Here is a 15,742-nt window from a genome sequence, read left to right as displayed (position 1 = left end):
CCAAACGTATTTAACCTCACAAGTCATCAGAGAAACATGCATCTGAACGATCACAAAACAATTTCTCCATACACTGAGTAGGATTATTTAAATAATAATGTCTGATGACTTTCAGAACAATCACTGTATGGGCTGTAAAATTGGTATTTCCTTTCTAAGGGGAAAATTGGCCTTACATATCAAAGGATATTTTTTATTCATATTCTGTACTTCAGTGACAACCACAACATTCTTTGTACCGAAAAGATAATTGCTCAGGTAAGAACTGGAGATGGAATATGAAGCCAATTCTAAAAGATCTGGAGATTGGGGACCAATGAGGTTCTGGGGGGACTCATAAAGGAGGAGTGGGACTCCAGGAAGCTGGAAATAGAAATGTTTGGTACAAAACTGCATTCAATTTATTGGAAAAAATAGGATGGAAAGTGCTTTCCTGTAAATAGTGGAAATCTTGCTTTGCCCTGCAGAACTCCTGAACTGGAGGATTCCCCTGGTAAGTGAAAAGTGCAGTGAGCATTTAAAATCCCAAGCACAGATGACTTCCCCCTCCAGAAACACATTATAATTCCCATCACAGTGCCATACTTAGGAAGGTTATCTTAACAAGAAATTTCCTGACACTCAGATGAATAAATGCATGTACACATCAGAATAGATTTAAGGATGCTCGTCCTAGAACTCTTTGCTGAAAAGATCTTTAACTTGAGACACAAAACACCAATTACTTTTGCAGGCTCCTGAGAAAGCAATTTAGCATTATTTTGAAAACTCTCATCACAAAAGCAAACAAAAGACAAGCAAGAGCCTTTCTTTGCAGGCTCCATCTACCCTCCAGTCAACCTGCTGCTGTGGGACTTTTTACAAGGTTAGTTGCTCACATGGACAAGACAACTCTGATGTGAGCTGTTCCCTTGGAATTAATACATTTCCAAACCGAGAGGCAGGCAAGTGGCAAGGCTAATCAAGCCAGTGACAGCATTAATCTCCTTTGGCTCGGCTCAAAATAGGATATGCCACAGGTGACCCCCAAGTCCTTTCCTCCCCTTCTCAAGCCATTAGCTGAACATCATATTTCTTTCTGCTGCCAATGCCAGTGCCACCATTGAAACAGGGAGGGGGCAAAGTGGGAAGCACAAGTGATGAGCACAGCTTAGAAAGTCTGTCTGGAAATTTCTGAGCTCACCCCTAGCAATATCAAAGGTCTCTTAATTTGCCAAGAGGAGTGAGGACATGCCAAATCCCAACTATCCTCCCACCCATGCCAGTTATCAAATCACGTTCCACCAGAAGGAACAGGTAGAAACATCAGCTTTAAACTATAAATTGTATTACAATGACCAGATACAGAGAGAGGCATCTCCCCATTAAAATTTCAGGAAATAATTTTAATATGAATAAAGTGTCATTAAAAAATAAGTGGGTGTCATTTATTCAGTTTTGCAATATCTCAACTGTGACAAGGTGCCATAATGAACTAGACCGCAGAATGATGAGCTATTGGATCTCTGGAAACCTGGACAAGCTCTTCCCTAAAGTAGTTCAAAGAACAAACCAGTGATGAATATCATCTTCATGAAAAATGGATCTCTAAAAAATCTAGCGAACACTCACCTAAAACCAGAAATCCTCTTTAAAAAAAAATGCAGGCAGGGGGCCTGAGAAATAGCACAGCAGTAGGGCATTTGCTTTGCACGCAGCAGATCCAGGACAGACAGTGGTTCGAATCGTGGCATCCCATCTGGTCCCCTGTGCCTGCCAGGAGCGATTTCTGAGTGCAAAGCCAGGAGGAACACCTGAGCCATACCAGGTGTGACCCAAAAACTAAACAACAACAAAATGCAGACAGGACCCTTCCTTCAAATTTCCCTCCCTTCAAGTTCCAAATGTCTCTATCCAGCAGGTGAAATGACAGATAAACTCCCCTGTAAATGTTCTTTACTGATGCTATGTGTAGTCCCCTGCAGACCCTTTGAGCCAGGCTCAGAGGAACCCAAGATTCTATCCCTATGTCATTTCCTTGGATTAAGTGGTGATGCCACAAAAGGGATGATGTCACAGAAGGAACCCAGCTTAGTTTCCTGGCGTAGGAGTGGTGAGCTCAGAGGCTGATTCTTGCTGCATCGCTCTCTTCCAAACTTAAAGGATCTCCTTATTTTTCTTTCTTCTTCCTGAAGTACTGTCTTATAACAATGTCCTTCCCTTCTTAACTCAACTGCCAATGTCTTCTCCTTATCTCCTCCCTTTGTAGAAGGAAGATAGATAAGGGCTTGATCTTCCAAAGCCCTGAAAATCAGGATCAGGTGCCCTCAAGAAGGTGCAAAATGGGGCTCCAAACTCTGCTGAAGAGATCACCCCTCATTGGGAAACTCCTGAGTTTACAACCAGTCACAGCTTGTTGAATATGTGGTGATTGTGGCCCAAGGACAGCCCCCTCAACAGGCCAGCAAGTAACAGAGCCAGAATCTCGGTCACTGGGACATCTAGAGGACATCTAGTTATATATTGCTTCTTCTTTTCCCCCAAATCTAGTAAGATGTGGATTGCTCATCAGAAATGTAAGTGTTGGTGAGTAAATACAAAATTTAATGCCTGGCACAATCTGCAGGACCTGTGGAGGAAAAACTGGTGAGAAAAGATTCCTCCAAAAGATTCCTCCCAAAAAAAGAAGAAACAAGTAGAAGATGGAAAGATCAGCCACAATGACTATCATTGAAGAAGGGGGAGTTTTTCCTACTGCTTGTTATTGTAGACTCTATTTAAAAAAAATGCTTAAAGTAATACAAGTGAGTCACGCTGAAGATTAGTGAAACTGGGGTCCCATTAACAGCATCTTAAAGCAAAACTAGTGTAAAATTAATATACTTACAAACTGCCTTTACACAATGTTTTATATAGTAATAACTTAAGACATTTCCCTTTCAAGAGTATTATTTCAGAGAATGAATAAATGTCCTTTAAGTTATGTTGATATATATTCTTCTAACACTTTGTAGTTCCAAGGAGAGTATTAAAATCACTGTTAAAGTTCCTAGATCACTATTGAATTTCACTAGAGATTAATTTTAAATGGTTTGATAAGAGAAAGAAAAATAACAGAATTTCATTATATTTTAACAAAGTCATTGACATGATAGATGTTCACAATTGCCTTTGAAAGACAGAAATTATAATCAATGTAAGGATGATATATGTAAAAATAAAATTCAAGCTCTCTTTGAAGCCACCTTGTATGAAGAATGCCAAGACTTGGTTCATCTGACATGTGGATTCAACTGTGAGTCCTGTTTCTGAAAATTTTATGCATCACTATTTAGATTTTGTTGTTCAAAAAAGAATCCCTTCTCAACACTCCCAAATAATACAGTAACATTCATATATGAATTGGGCCAGGACAAAACTCCCAGGTCATTCCAGAAATGTCTTTTCAATCTTTACTTTCTTTATTAGATGCATTTGTTTCAAAGACTCTGTTTTAGATTAAATTGTAAGATAATTATATATAAAATTCTATTATATGAACAGTTATTCATTGTTGAATTTTAGCACTGATTTCACAAGTCTCAACTTCCTTCCACCAGTGTTTCCATTACCCCAGCCTTCCACTTTGACAGGCTCTTTGTTCAGTTTAGTTGTAGTTTGGATCTCGTGTTTTCAGGGTTGTTGATCTGTGGCTTGACAATATGACTGTACCTGTACCACTCTTTTACACCTCCCTTGACCCTTTCCCTACCACCTATGACCACATTGCTTTTCCCTTGAATTTTTTATAATAGATTTCAGAATTTGTCAAAACTTTATATGCATAGATTGATATGATTTTTGTTTTCCTTTTATTGATGTGGTGTGTTATGTTTATTGATTTGCATAAATCGAACCATCCTTGTATTCCTGGGATGCATCCCATTTGATCACTCTTGTATGATGCTAAAATTTTGTTGGGGGTTTTGGCACTGATGCTCATTGGGGATATTGGTCTGAAACTTCCTAGAAGTGTTTTAAACATGCAATCTGTTTGAACATTAACATACTGCTAGCTTCACAAGGGTGTTGGGAAGAATCCCTGTTTCTTCAATATTTTGGAAGAGCTGAAAGAGTAAAAGGCAGTAAGTCTCTTAGATTTAATGTAAACAATAGTGAACCCAACTGGAGCAGGACTTTTATTTGAGGAGATTCTTAATTATTGTTTTGATTTAATACTAGTGATTAGCCTATTTATATTTTCTATTTGCTTATCATTCAGTTTTCATGATCAATTGACTCCTGCAGTGGAAGTTAATGGTCAGAGATTTCCTTCACTCTGGAAAGATCATAGTGCCCAAGACAAAATTTGAGAGAAACTTGCAAAAATGTTAAAGATGTCATCTCTGTAGTTGGATTCAGAACCCATTTTGATGGTGACAACAAGCTTTGGCATGGTTTTCAATTTCTTGGATCATGCAAAGAAAAATGAGCTGATATACAGACTGGCAAGGCATGGCCTGTGTGAGAAGAAAAAAGATGTAAAGGAAACAAAGGAATACAAGGACAGAATGAAGTTAGATGGTCTGACAAGTCTGATGTTAGCACTGGCAAAGAGAAATGAAGTGTGTGGCAGTGAACTGGAGGGTGAGGAATAGGAGTAAAGAATCTGCAGTGACTTTATCTGTGGTGATTGTGCAGTTTTTTCACAAGGATTAATAAATTTTAATAAATGGAAAAAATTGACTCTAAGAATCTGTTCATTGATTCTATGCTATCTTGCTTAAGTATCAAGTTGATTATAATAACTTGTAATATCTTGAATTCCTGAAGGGTCAGCTGTAATGTCTCCCCTTTTATCTATGATCTGATTTATTTGGACATTTTCATTTCTTTCTCATTAATCTAGCTAAAGGATTTGTCTATTTTGTTTATACTTTTCAAGAACCAGCTCCTGTTTAATTGATGTGTGTGTGTGTGTGTGTGTGTGTGTGTGTGTGTGTGTGTGTGTGTGTGTAGGATCAGAGCAATAGTACTGCAGGTAGAGTGCTTACCTACACATGGCTGATGACCCTGTTATCCCTGAACACTACCTAAGTATAGCCTGAATGCAAGAGTAAACTGCTCAGGAGTAAACCCTGAGCACAGTCAAGTGTGACTCTAAAACAAACAAAATTATTTAAGTCTTTGTTTGGCTAATTTTATGGTACTAATTTCTGTTTTTTATTTCCTATCTTCTACGTTTTTTGTAATTCCCGCACTGAATATTTGAAATATGTTCTTAGGTTGTTAATATAAGCTTTTTGAGTTTTTTTTTACTTTTTAAATTACTTTATACACTGTAGTTGGGGACAGAGCAATAGCACAGCGGGTAAGGCATTTGCCTTGCACACATGCGACCCGGTTTTGATCCCCAGCATCCCATATGGCCCCTAAAGCCTGCCAGAAGTGATTTCTGAGCACAGAGCCAGGAGTAACTGAGTACTGACAGATGTGGCCCAAAAACAATTAATTAATTAAACACAAAATTTACAAAGTTGCTCACAATACAGTTGCTTCTTATGTTTAATGTTCCATCACCAATTTCAACACATGTGTAGTATTTCTTCCACCATCGTCCCCAGTTTCCCACCCAACCCCAACCTTGCTCACTTGTTAGGTACAAAATAGTTTACCATATATTGCTTGCTACAATTAAATGGTAATAAAATTCTAAAAAGCTGGCAAGTCTTATGTAAAGGTTTTCCATTTGTTAGGACGATCATGATTGGTGATGGTGAACTTTACTGGAGAAAGACTTCATGTATTAGGTTGTGTATAGAGCATTCTAGAAAACAATGTGATATGGTATTGAGCACTGTATAGGGAGTATACACAGTAAAATATTATACAGAGGGTCTTGAGCATCCCATTTCCTTTCCATAAGCAATCCAAAATTACGAGCATTATGGTATCATAAAACAGTAAACCACCTATAGTTTACCTACATGAACTATACTTACAGTTGTCACATTTGTACGCTAGCTTTTGGAAGATGAGCACTGGATGATGAGGAAGATGAAGGAGGGAAGGAAAGCTGTTTGGGAAGGCTTCTTGGACAGTGTTCTCTTCCCCCACACCCCCTTGGTACCCACCTGTGTGCCCTCCAAGAACTGAAGTGAAGAAGCTTCTCAATGGCCCCGTTGAAGGCCTTTGGTCTAGGGCCTGGTTGTCCATCCCCCAACCCCCGCCCTGGAGAAGGCTTCCCAGTTCCCAGGTGAAAAAAGTTATGGTGCTGGGTACTGAAAGCCTGCCTGGACAGCTGTTTGGACAACCCCATTGCCATCTGTTGGGAGGGGCAACCACCTAGTCCTCATTTAGGGCTGAAAAGTTCATTTAAGAAAAATGAAACTGGGCCGGGCGGTGGCGCTGGAGGTAAGGTGCCTGCCTTGCCTGCGCTAGCCTAGGACGGACTGCGGTTCGATCCCCCGGTGTCCCATATGGTCCCCCAAGAAGCCAGGAGCAACTTCTGAGCACATAGCCAGGAGTAACCCCTGAGCGGCACAGGGTGTGGCCCAAAAACCAAAAAAAAAAAAAAAAAATGAAACTGGGCCCGGAGAGATAGCACAGTGGTGTTTGCCTTGCAAGCAGCCGATCCAGGACCTGAGGTGGTTGGTTCAAATCCCGGTGTCCCATATGGTCCCCCGTGCCTGCCAGGAGCTATTTCTGAGCAGACAGCCAGGAGGAGGAACCCCTGAGCACCGCCGGGTGTGGCCCCCCCAAAAAAAAAAAAAATGAAACTGGGACCAAAGTGATAACTAGGAAAGAAAGAAGGGAGGGAGGGAAGGAGGGAGGGAGGGAGGGAAGGAGGGAAACAGACAACTTGGCCAAAGGGATAAAATCAAAAGGCAAAAACTAGTTTTCAAAACTGCCCATGTATATGACTGGATCTCAGGTCACATACTTCAAAGACCCTCCTGTGGAGATCAAAATTCTCTGCCCATTGGATGTCCAGAGAGAACAGTGACCCACACGAACAGGGAAAATGTGAGCAATGAATGCATTGAAGAGAAATTTTTATGCTGAGTGAAATAAATCAGAGGGAGAGAGATAAACACAGAATGGTCTCCCTCATCTATGGGTTTTGAGAAAAATGAAAAACATTTGTGTAATGATTCTCAGAGACAAAATAGAGGAGGACTGGAGGGTCCAGCTCCCAACATGACGCTCACCACAGGGATCATTTAGTGCAGTCACAGAAATAATTACACTGAGAACTATCATAACAAAATGTGACTGAAGGAGGGAAGTAGAAAGCCTGTCTAGAATACAGGCCGGTGTGGGGTGGGGAGGAAGGACACTTGGGATATTGGTCATGAGAATGTTGCACTGGTGAATATTTATATATATATATATATATATATATATATATATATATATATATATATATATATATATAAATCAAGAAAAAGAAAAGATAAGGCCTCCCAATTCTTACCACAGGTTGTGTTCTTTACATTGACTGTATAGAAAGAGGAGGGACAGTAAATGCACCCCATATACACCTCAACACAGGCCCTTTGCCTGGTCTGTATTGTGAATTGGGGGAAAGAAAAAATAAAGAGAAATTTTTAGACTCACACAATTATTATTTCTCATTGAAGAAATGATTCTATATGTTTTAGTACCTAGAAATTCTAACTCAATAATCATAACAGGCAAGAAACACCCCCCAAAATGGGAATGTCATAGTTGCATGCCTGAAAATGGCCCAGGAACATAGAAAATCATACACCGTTCCCACTGTCATACTGCAGATCCATTTCTGCCCACATCCTTATCTTTCACAACATGTCTCAACCCTGTCTGCAATAATCAACTGAGAAGCAGAAAGGTGGCATTTTACATGTTAGTGACACTTTAATGAACAAGGTGATATCCTTGGCAGGTACAGAAAAAAGTCACCACATGAGCTAAGCCAGTGCCATTCTAATCAAAACACACATGCCACCAATCCTGGCAGGCCTGCTGTGCACAGAGACACAGACACAAGGCAGTGGCTGACAGTGGCCACACACACTGATCCAGGCAGATGCTCCCCAGACTTCTCCTGGCTCTGGGACAATATCACTTAGAATGAGGTTCTACCATTGTCACAGTGATGCCTCCCCCAAGCTCAGGACTCCATCCTCTGGTTTGAGATGAGATCATCCCAGATTAGAAGCCAAAGTTCAAGGCAGACCTTCACAAGTTTTACTACTGCAAGTAGTAATATCTTGTCACTGGCATCTTTGGCTGATCCCCAGCTCCCCTGAGTGATTCCTCAGAGGCCCTCATGGTGGATACTTCAGGGTGGCCTGGGGCCTGAAGATAGTTCAAGTTGCAGCTAAGCTCAGAGTCACCACTTAACATTAAAATGCGGGATAATGGAACTCTAATTTACTGCTGTGAGAATTCTGTCTAGTCCAGTCTTTATGGAAAACAATATGGAGATTTCTCAAAACACTGAACATTGAAATACTATGCAGCCAGCAGAAGAGATGAAGTCATAAAATTTTTCTATACATGGATGACATGAAAACTATTATGCTGAGTGAAATAAGTCAGCGGGAGAGAGATAGACACAGAATAGTCTCACTCATCTATGGGTTTTAAGAAAAATAAAATACATTATTGTAATAATGCCCAGAGACAATAGAGATTAGGGCTGGAAGGAATGGTCCATGATATGAAGCTTACCACAAAGATTGGTGAGTACAGTTAGAAAAATAACTACACCAACAACTATCATGATAATTGTAGTGAGTGAAAGAAATGAATTGCCTGTCTCGAATACAGGCAGGAGGTGGGGGGAGGAAAGAGTGGGGAATATTGGTAGAGGGAAGGTTACATATACTAGTCTAAAAATACGGGTAAAGAATGCAAAATTGACCAAGAGTGATTGTACTGGGGCATTAGGAACCGAGGCCAGAGAGCATAACTAGGAGACACTGATGGTTCTTATGGCTCTGGAGACCAAAGATTTGAAGACAGATATTGGCAACAGTTCCTGAGTCCATGAGGAGGCATCTGTGAGCTCTCCCAAACTTTTGGGTAAGGTCTGGTGCTCAAATGTCCAGAAATAAGTGTGACATTTTTCTTAGATTGAGGCAAAAGATTTTCTAATTCTAATTAAGAATTCAGTAAAAAAAAAAACAAACAACTACACAGAACAGAGGAAATGGGAAATATAAGAAAATTCCAGAAGTTGATTTCATTGCCCTTTAATTGCTGCTAAAATGGAAAGTTGAACCACCATCTATTGCTGGTGGTTCTGAAACCCAAGATGGTGATTCTTCCACTTGGGCAAATCCCCAGGTCTCTCTGTAGAACCATGTTATCAATGAGGGTGGGACTTGGTTTCTCTGCTGGAAGTCTTCCAGAAACTTCTGGTCCCCTCTAAAGAGTGAGAATCTCAAAGCCATGAGGAAAGTTACCTCACCAATCAGAAATGCGGTTGGGAATGATTCCCCAAGAGCACTGTGTAAAGGAGAAATCTGAAGTCAATTCTGAGCTCTGGATTTAAATAAACAATCTCTTGGTCAAGAAAGAGAGGGAATGAAGAAAGCTGTGAGCCACCAGAAAATTACCCATCCAGTCCCAGGCTCCTATATCATCCGCACAGAATCTTTCTATATATCAGTGACACCAAAAAAACAAACACTTCTGCATTTCTGGTGCTTAGACAAAACAAATACTAGTCTAAAAATACAGGTAAAGAATATATGGATGGGGATGGAAATTATTATACTGAGTGAAAGAAGTCAGAAGGAGAGTGAAAGAATAGTCTCACTCATCTATGAGATTTAAGAAAAATAAAAAATTATTTTTTATCATTATTGTAATGATACCCAGAGACAATAGAGATGAGGGCTGGAAGAAATGGCCCATGATATGAAGCTTACCACAAAGATTGGTGAGTGCAGTTAGATAAATTACAACACCAACAACTATCATGATCATGGTAGAGAGTGAAAGAAATGGATTGCCTGTCTCGAATACAGGCAGGAGGTGGGGGGAGGAGGGAGATGAGAGGCCTTGGTGGTGGAAAGATTGAACTGGTGAAGGGAGGTGTTCTTTTTATGACTGAAACCCAACTACAAACATGTTTGTAATCATGGTGCTGAGATAAAGATATATTTTTTTAAAAAGCTCACTTCAAGTTCTGAGGCAAAATTCAAGATAAAAGATTTAACACTACTGTTGCTTCTTCTACTAAATATTAATTTTGTCCTGTTCTACCCATGCTCTATCAACCTGCTCTCTTTTAGAATGGCATTATTTTTGGTGACTGGCTATAGGATATGAAGTTGTACCTCACCTAATTCAGGAAAACAAGCCATGTGCCAAACTTAAACACGTAATATAATTGAACTTGAAAAGTATTGTTTACACTGCCTTGGTAGGATAAAGGATTCTCTTCATTTTTGAAAGGATTTACACGAGTTCATGAAAGGATTGTGTTTCTCTGAGGGGGTTGGCATCTGATTTGATTAATTTTACAAATCACTTACTCCTTCCTGATGCCTTCAAACCTCAACTCCTAAGGATCAGATTCCTCAGCCTGAATAGAGACACCATAGATCCTTCTCTTCCCTTTCTGCCCAAGAGCAGCTAAACCTTCAGGATCTGAGATGCCATTCATCCTTCCACTATAACCCAATGAACTTTCCAGGACTCTGCAAGCTCTTCTGTTGCCTGGATACCTCATCCTCCTATAAACTCACATCCTTGGAACCCATAGTCTGGGCCCTGTGCCTCCCAGTGCCATCCTTGTCTGGCTCAGATATGGAACTTCTCTGAACTTTTGGTGCCTTCCAGCTTCTAGCCTTTTGTCCTACTTTGTTCTGTGACCCTTGCGTTTTCATCTTTCCTCAGCCCCAATCCATACACCCATTTTATCTCCCATAAACTCAATAGATTCATGGCATCAACAGATTTCTTCGTGAGAGGTTGTAGTGAGTCTCATCCTTCTTGGAGAGTCACATTAATGACTGAATTTGGTTATGTATAAATAAATAAAATGACTGGATTTCTTACTTCATAAGGATTAATTCCCAGCCTCTGGAAATTAGAGTGATTTGGCTACAAGATTATCTATCCAGATTCTTGGAGAAATTATATGACCATGCACAGACTTGAAAACTAGCAAGTCCAGACACTGTTTTCAATGTAAGTGGCTGGGGAAATTGTGTCTCTGACCTGCACTTTGCTATAGAATCTGTTTCACCATTCTTAATGGTAATTCACATGAGGATCAGCTACAATGACTTAAGGCATCAACCAGCCTTGGTATAATCTAAATAGTATTATTAATCGTTTTTCTTGTCTTCCTTAGATACATCTTTGATCCTTACATTTTCTAGTACAAATGACAGGCGGCATCTCTATCTTATTTATGGCTCTAAATAAATTGGTATAAGCACCAACCAAACGTATTTATTTTATTTCTCAGGAAATATACCCCCAGAAAATGTCAAGGAAATGATCTTTGAAAAATGAACATCCGAATGCAATATAAAATATTTAAGGGATGGCTGTGCTGTTGGTTTCCATTTTCTGTTACATTATCCTACAGACTCTTGTAAAAGTCAAGCCAGTGCTTTGAAAGGCAAAAGATAGCTACAAGTTAAGAAAGACTTAAAAGCCTTAGGGTTCTCCCTTGATTTTAGCTTTTACTTTTAGCATTTTTCTTTGAATGAATGACCTCAAACAACTTAGGTATTCAAAAATTGATGAAAAGTACTTAGCCAAGTAAAACCCACATAAGCCAGTCACCAGTGGTTGGACAATTCATGGCTGCATTTAGGAGGTCATGATGAGACCTCTCTTCATGCCATAGTTAGTAGTTTCTTCCTATCCATCCATCTTTATAAAATCCTTCACATCTGAAGGAAGATTTCCCACATTGGCCTAAGCGCTAGCAAATCATGTGGTCAGTAAAAGTAACTCCTAAAAGAGAATTTTTATTTAAATCTCACCATAAATCTACTTAATGGTGTTGGCTAGGGAGCCAATGAATAGTCACCCAGACAAGCTAATTTCAGTCTTCAGCAAGCTTGTGAGGCACTGCCATTAGATTCACACTCTAAAAGAAGTAGAAGGTCAGAACAGCCAGGACACTTGCATAAGTCACACAGCAGGAAGTGGCTGAGATAGGATGTGACCCCTGACCCCAGAACCTGGACAGAGTGTCACAGTGTGGTACACTACCCCAACCCCAATGGCCAGCCCATGCTTGCTTCATTTTAGCTGAAGTTCAATTAAAAAGGAATTTGAGTGGAAGGTACTACCAATAAATGCTTCAGTGGCACAAGGGAGCTTGGGCTGGCTGCTCCATTGAGCACAGGCTGTTAAGTACCACTGCTGAGGAGAATATGTGGACAAACTAGGAATCTGGAAGCCTCCATCAGTTGAGCTTCCAGTTTTTTGGCCCTGCCCTCAGACCCACTCCTATCCCTACCAGTACCTCCTTCTTTAATTGTCATTCAGTAGTTATTCACTGGAGCCTTGTTTTGCCCAAAATGTCAAACAAAACAAAACTTATCACCCAGAGCCTTCCCTCTTAACTGGCCCCAAGTTTCCTAGTTCTGTTCTGAATCAGCAGCTCCACAGCATACATATCCCAATATGGCAGTGAGATTTACCTCTTGTTTTGTTAACTGCTAGACATCTGTCTTCAACTTGACCTTTCCAGAAAGTTCTTCTTCCCCATCTCATCTTGAATTTTCCTTAAGCCACTTCAATAAGTCAGTCTTCTTCCTGCTCTGCCTACCTTACCATAGATAGCAGCTAACACAATGATTCTCAGCATGAGAACATTTATCCCAACAGGTCACTGTTTGAAAAAGGTTAAAGTAATTGAAAGAAGCCTTTTTCTTGAGATCAAAGCCATTGACTCAAATGATTTTTTTTAGGCCAAAAGAAATTCACTACAAAAAAAAAAAGGCATTTCCTAAAGAGAAAAACACCCGCTGTTTTTTCTTAGCCTAGAAAATTATTAGTTCACAAGGTGAATCTCCCCATGAATAAACTCAATATGGATAGGGAAATAAATCATTTGGCTGTCTGCCTTTTTTTTTTTCCTTTGTGACAGTCATCTTGTGGAAAAAGGCCATTATTTTTTGTGCTAATGAAAGTGTCTTGCTAGAAAAGACTTATATGTTATCTACAATGTATAGAAAGCTTCATCTTTTCAGTGCATATTTTCTAGTTAATAATTTTCTGCAAAAGTGTCAAAAATGTGGTCCCAGGTATAAATATCTGCATTTCCAAAGTGTGACTCTTCAGAAAGCATCTTTGAGGTCATCTTCAAAAGTTCTTGCCATTATTCACTTGTCTCGTGCCTTCATTCATGGTACCAAATGCATCTATGTACCATCATCCTCACTGAAGCTTCTTGTCAACCTCATGTTCCAGATTTGTCCTTTTTTCCCCCAGACTCTGTGTCCAAACAAACCATCCTACCTTAGAATTTGGAACATCCGTCCATCAAAGCTAATGCCAGATGAGGTATCTGTCAGACTGCTTTGGGATTAGAGCAGTTATAGCTATGCCAATTCTTAAATATCTTGACTATCTCCCTAGATATAGTTCATATGTCCCCCTTTTCCATACCTCTCCCTGCTCCCTTTGTTCCCAGATTCACTAAGCCTGGCTTCTGTCTGTCCTGCTCTGCTTGGACCCCTCTTTCAAGATCACCAGAAATTTCATGCTTCCAGGATCCAAGATGACTTGACTCATTCCCTTAAGTCCAAGTACTCACTCCTTTCTCCAAAGCAATCCCTTATTTTCTCCAACACCCATGCCCCTTTTGTTTTGTTTCCACCATTCCAGTCCCACCCCTGGACATTCTTACAAATGCCTCACTTTTCTTTCCCCTTGTTTTTACTTCACTGTGATCATTTCTTAGAGCAGTATTCTTCTAGCCTCACATTCCATTGATTGTTTCCAGCCCCCATCTCTCTGGGCCAACTGGTACATCTCATTGCAAGTCTAGATACTATATGTTAACACTCAACTCAACATCTTTCCACAGTATTATTTGTATTATCTCCTTCTACCAAAAGGAAATGCACCCTTTCCAGTGCAGTCTGAGAATGGAAACCACCATCCCTCCTCCCCAAAATCAGTAATGATAGTGTGAAATGTTTGTCCCATCCCTAATTCTTCCCTCTTGCTTTCCATCAATTATTATCTTATCCATTCAAGACTTGTAAATCAACTCCCTCAACACTTCATTGATCTGGTCCCCCTCTTTTCTTCAATCTAGCAGCTCAATCTTACAGGCAATAGTACTCTGGCATCATCTCACTCTCCTCCACTCTTTCCTCTACTCTGTGTCAAGACTGAATTTATACTGAAATAATCCCATCACTCCATTACATTAAAATTTTGAACATCTTTCAACCAAGATGCCCTTCAACAGATGAGTGGCTAAAGAAACTGTGGTACATATACACAATGGAATACTATGCAGCTGTCAGGAGAGATGAAGTCATGAAATTTTCCTATACGTGGATGTACATGGAATTTATTATGCTGAGTGAAGTAAGAGGGAGAGAGAAAGATGCAGAATGGTTTCACTCATCTATAGGTTTTAAGAAAAATAAAAGACATTTTTAACTTTATCTCAGAGACAAGAGAGATGAGGGCTGGTAGGTAGAGCTCATGACATGAAGCTCACCACATAGAGTGATGAGTACAGTTAGAGAAATAACTACACTGAAAACTATCATAACAATATGAATAAATGAGGGAAGTAGAAAGCCTGTCTCGAGTACAGGTGTGGGTGAAGTGGGGAGGAGAAAGATCTGGGAAATTGGTGGTGGGAATGTTGCACTGGTGAAGGGGGGTGTTCTTTACATGACTATAATCATACAACTATAATCATATTTGTAATCACAGTGTTTAAATAAAGATAATTTTAAAAAATAAAATAATGAAATAACATAAAAAAAGAAAAAATTTTGAACATCTTCAATATTCTTCTTCATCTCTAGGATGAAATTTGAGCTCTCAACAGGACACAAATTACTTTCAGGTACAGATTTGTTACTTCTCAAATCTGTTTTTTTTTTATATTATATTTTGTGGGTAGGTTCAGTTATGGGCAAGATATGACACCTGCTTCTTGCTCATTTCTGTACTTCATACAAGATTCTCAGCCCACCTTAAAAATGTTTTTCCTGGGGGCCGGAGAGATAGCATGGAGGTAAGGCATTTCCCTTGCATGCAAAAGGACAGAGGTTCAAATCCCGGCATCCCATATGGTTCCCCCTGAGCCTGCTGGGGGCAACTTCTGAGCATAGAGCCAAGAGTAAAACCTGAGCACTGCTGGGTGTGACCCAAAAACTAAAAAAAATGTTTTTCTGGGGCCGGAGTAGTGGCTCAGTAGTAGGGCACTTGCCTTGCATGTGGCTCACCTAGGATTGACCGCGGTTCAATCCCCCAGCATCCCATATGCCAGGAATAATTTCTGAGCTCATAGCCAGGAGTAACCCCTGAGTGTCACTGGGTATGGCTCAAAACCAAAAAAAAAAAAAAAAAAAGGATTTTTCTTACTTTTTGACAAAAAATGAGTCCTCTAGAGATGTGTTCCCTAGTCCCCTCTACACTGAAATATAAATAATCATCATGTTTTATTTTTATTTTTAACCCATTTTCTCTGTCCCATTAAACTATGAGACCCATGCTCACAAAACTACTTTGAAAATCTTTTATTGGCATCCCTAGGACAAAACTGACCAAGGAGAATGTTAATACT

The 15,742-nt window shown here is 39.9% G+C and overlaps 1 non-coding gene across 1 annotated transcript; it reads left to right on the top strand.

The window, feature by feature from the left end:
• The first annotated feature begins 7,418 nt into the window (after positions 1-7,418).
• On the top strand, positions 7,419-7,551 carry LOC126002586 (small nucleolar RNA SNORA51). The gene has a single exon (XR_007493271.1). It is a non-coding gene; the product is annotated as a small nucleolar RNA SNORA51 (small nucleolar RNA).
• Positions 7,552-15,742: the final 8,191 nt, after the last annotated feature.

The sequence above is a fragment of the Suncus etruscus genome, chromosome 2 (genome assembly GCF_024139225.1).
Source record: "Suncus etruscus isolate mSunEtr1 chromosome 2, mSunEtr1.pri.cur, whole genome shotgun sequence".
NCBI classification, from domain to species: Eukaryota; Metazoa; Chordata; class Mammalia; order Eulipotyphla; family Soricidae; genus Suncus; species Suncus etruscus.
Note: the sequence above shows the minus strand (reverse complement) of the source record. Positions and strands in the feature narration are given on the sequence as shown.